Source organism: Pristis pectinata, chromosome 41 (assembly GCF_009764475.1).
Source record: "Pristis pectinata isolate sPriPec2 chromosome 41, sPriPec2.1.pri, whole genome shotgun sequence".
Classification (NCBI taxonomy): Eukaryota; Metazoa; Chordata; class Chondrichthyes; order Rhinopristiformes; family Pristidae; genus Pristis; species Pristis pectinata.
This window is the reverse complement of record NC_067444.1, coordinates 785,755-790,062: the sequence shown is the minus strand read 5'-3', so window position 1 is coordinate 790,062 and position 4,308 is coordinate 785,755. Positions and strand designations below refer to the sequence as shown.

The 4,308-nt window shown below is 50.6% G+C and overlaps 1 pseudogene; it reads right to left on the bottom strand.

Moving 5' to 3' along the window:
- Positions 1-836: 836 nt before the first annotated feature.
- On the bottom strand, positions 837-2,449 carry LOC127587580 (beta-1,3-galactosyltransferase 5-like; annotated as a pseudogene).
- Positions 2,450-4,308: the final 1,859 nt, after the last annotated feature.

Genomic DNA, 4,308 nt, shown 5'->3' with positions numbered 1-4,308 from the left:
GAAATAAAACAAAAATCTGCATGTGCTAGAAATCTGAAATAAAAACAGAAAATGCTGGAAACACAGCAGGCCGAGCATTGGTTGTGTTAATAGAAACGAATTTACGTTTCAGCTCAGAAATCATTCGTTGGCATTTGTTTCACAACTTAGATGTAGACAGAGACTCCAATCCATCTGCCCCGCATTTTACCTAAGTATTCCGTTGAGTTCATGCAGGACAGCTGGTGAAGGGTTTATAAGTGTTATAAGTGTTTTCCTTCTTCTATCCTGTTTACCTCCTCGGATAGATGTAACATTCGTACACTGAGATTGCGGCTTGTCTGAAATTACTACAATAGGGTGTTAGACTGGTAGTGTTACAGCAGGGAATAAGTCTCCCTCTCTTTCTCTTTCTCTCTTTCTCTTTCTATTTTTTCTCTCTCTAGCTATCTACCGATCTATCTATCTCTGTCTGGCTCTCTGTCTGTCTATCTATAGAGCTGTCTCACGCTCTCTCTTTCTCTCCCTACTCTATCACCCCTAGATGTTGAGGCTGTTTCCATTCGCTTGCTCTCTTCTCCCCTCGCCCACACCTCTCGCTCTCTATCCGCATTTTGCCTGCTGTCATTTCCAGCATTCTCATTCTTGTCTCCTTCCCGATCTGTTGCATTCGCCTCTACCACCTTCCCAGCCCTCTGTCCTCTTTAGCTCTCTCCCGATTATCTTCCCTCTGCCGACTCCCTCCCGTGCTCTGTCCTCTGATGAAGGTGGAAGAGGAAATGCGGCCTCCGTTACTGTTCCCCAGGGCACTTCTCATCGGCCGAGCCCTGCAACCCCCTCCAGAAGAGCAGTTTCTCTTAGTCTGTTAACCCAGTGGGAGGTGATGAGCTGCCGGTAGGTGCAGAAGGAGAACGGTACCTTGTGACCGTAGAAGACTTGTTGAGAGTGAATCTGCATGGGTTATATCTCCAGCTCCGCCAGGAAAATTCCCACATAAGCATCTTCAATTTTTATTTTGGGCACCTTTTCGGAGACCTCCCACACACGGCAGGCCAAGTCAGTGGAGAGGACGTAGCCGGTGCCAGAACAGTAGGATGGGTACTTGTCCCTGGGGTACTCATCCTTGCTGACGTACCACTTGCTGGAATTTTCACGAACAGGTCCGAAGCCTTTCATAATTATTCCGGTTAAGAGGTTCCTCCGGTGCGGGTCCCGGGACAGGAGCTCCAACAGATAGTCTGTGTTGACGAACATGTCAGAGTCGGTCTTCATCACGAAGGAGGCAGAGGGGCAGGAGCAGCAGAGCCACTCCAGACCCAGCTGCACCTTGAGGGTCAGGTTGTGGTACGTGTCCTGGAAATCTCCCTGGATGATGTCCTGGTGTAGAGCGCCCTCCCGCAGGATTCAGTCCTGCCGCTGACGTCCATGTCCCAACAGGAAATAGGTGACCGACCTGGCTTCGCCGACCAGTCGCTCTCTCCCCCAGGTCCGGCGGATGGCCAAGCGAGACTGGAACTCACCGGGGGAGCTGGTGACCAGCAGGACGAGGAAGGGGGCGCTGTTGTCACACCGGCTTGGCGGGCCACATCAGGAAGGGGATGCCGTTTAACCACGAGGGACACGGAGCCTGACCACTGCTGCGGCTCCAATCTCTGCTCTGCAGAAACACTGAGATCAGGCAAAAGAGCAGAAGCAGGACGGTCCCCACCTTGAGAAACCGGTTTCCCCAAAGCGACTTGAGGCGCATGCATTGCCATCGGCGCGAAACTGCTGGGAAACAAAGAAACTAAATAAATACTGCAAATAATTTCCGACAGTCAAAATACCACATCCAACACATCTTTAAATTAAGAGCTGGAAGGTGTGTGATGTCGGCAGAAGTTAGGCAATGTTTGTTCGGGAGATGACACCTGGAAGAACAGAGAGCGCACACAGTAAATCACCTTGCACAGTGTGGCGCTTCCTCAAAACAGTCACTCCCACAGTATAACGTTATTTTGGGCCTGTCCCATCGTCAATGACCCCATCCCATTGTGCGGAACTTCCTTGGGACCGTCCGTCGCACAGCGCAGCATTTCTTCACACTACTCGTCTCGCAGTGAGGCTCTCCCACGCATCGCCAGTCTCACAATACTGCATTCCCCAGAGCTCCTCAGGACTCTGAAATGTCGGCAACCGCTCACTCCTGTACCCTACAACAATGGAGCTCCGTTGGCAGTGCCTGTACAAAATGGCAGCGATCCCTCATCATGTCTTCTCCTGCGTTGCAACATTTACATGCCCTGCCGTCCCACAATGTGCTGCCCCTCACATAGCCGCCCCACAGTCATGAATCTAGACATGATTGCCGGTGGGCAGTGACAAAGTTCACTGAAGGAGCGGGGCATATCCTCTAGGGTCACACACTGTCCGACTACCACCACCCCCATCCTTACTGGGTAAACGCACTGGCCAGTAAATCGGGACCCATCCTTCGTGGGACACATCCTGTCTCATCCCAGGGACCCATCCTCTGCCGGTCCCAAACTGGTCGATCCCATGGTGCCCTTCCTCCCGGGTCACACACCTCCGATCCCCCAGGACCCACACTCCCCCGTCACACACTGTCTGATCCCTGGGGCTCAACCTGCCCGGGACTGTGAAGGCAATTTGAGGAAACCAAAGACAATGTCCACCTCTCAAAAAGCAGGAACATTCTCGCTGCTGCCTGGTGACAGAACGGTTGTGAGTGTCATCACCAATCACAGTGTCACCCTCCCACACACCGCATGTGGCTGTTCCACTGATCCACAGACAAGTGCTGTAATAAAGGTGTGTTAAGTGTACCCATTACAATTCCCCAGTTCAGCAACGTGTCTGGAGCAGATGGAAACTGCAGTTCTCTGTTTACCAGATGCCGCAGGATGTGACTCCGAAGTTGCCACAAAAGCAATAAATCTGCTTCCCTCTTCTTCCTTTGAACAACGGCGAAAGCCTGCCTGCCAGTTTTACGGGATGTCTTGTGGGTGCCTTCAGCTCATGTGCCCTCCAGGAGCCTATTAAACGTATCTATCGTATTTGCCTCCATTACTACCACTGGCACCGCAGTCCGGGCACTCCCCAGTCACTCTTTAATGAAACATGCCCGCACAGTTAATTTGAACATGTAATGCATTCCCTCTCAAACTGGACTTTTCGACCGAGGGAAACGATACCGGCTATCTAATCTATCGATGGCTCTCATAATCTTATAAAATTCTATCGGTCTCCCTTCAGCCTCCGCCGCTCCAGAGAAAACAACTCAAGTTTGTATAATAGCACATGCTCTCTAATCCAGGCAGCATCCTGGTAAACCTCTGCTGCACTCTATCCAACGGCTCCACGTGCTTCCTATAATGGGGCGACGGGAACTGAACGCAATAACCCAGATGCGGCCTAACCACTGTTTTATAAAGCTGAAAAAAAATTCTGACCCTTGAGCTCAATGCCTCGACTAATGAAGGCAGGAATGGTAAACGCCTTCCTTAGCACCCTGCCAACCTGTGCAACAACTTTCACGGAGCTCTGGATTTGAACCCAATTATCCCTCCGAGACCACGTGGAGGCCAGGGCTACCACGTACTTGCCCAGGAGGCTAAAATGTTTGGCGTGTCCCCTTGGACACTTACCATTTTTTATCGATGCACGATAGAAAGCATCCTATCCGAATGCATCACGCCTTGGGGTGGCAACTGTTCTGCCGTGACAGCAAGAAACTGCAGAGAGTTGTGGACACAGCTCAGCATATCACTGAAACAGTCTCTCCTCCACAGGCTCTGTCGATACTTCTCCCTGCCTTGGCAAAGCAGCCAATTTGATCTAGGACCCCACCCACCCCTGTTTTCTCTCTTCCCCCCTCCAATTGGGCAGAAGATAGAAACAACTGAAGACACTTCGTGCAAGGCACAAGGGCAGCTTCTATCCCACTGTTGTTAGAATATTGAACCGTCACTGTTGACCTCAGAATGAACCTCGTTGTGGCCTTGCACCTTATTGTCTGCCTGCACTGCACTTTCTCTTTAACTGTAGCTCTCTATTCTACATTCTGTTATTGTTTTCCGTTGTAGTACGTCCATGCACTGTTGAAATGAAATGGACTGTATTGTTCATAAGATCAGAAGACAAGGGAGCAAAGTAGGCCATTCGGCCTATCGAGTCTGCTCCATGAGCTAAACTAAATTATTCCTATCTAGCCCCAGTTTCCGGCCTTTTCCCCATATCCCTTGATACCTTCACTAATTAGATACTTATCCACCTCCTCCTTAAACGCCCCCAATGATCGGGCCTCCACAGTTGTATGTTGCAAAAAAT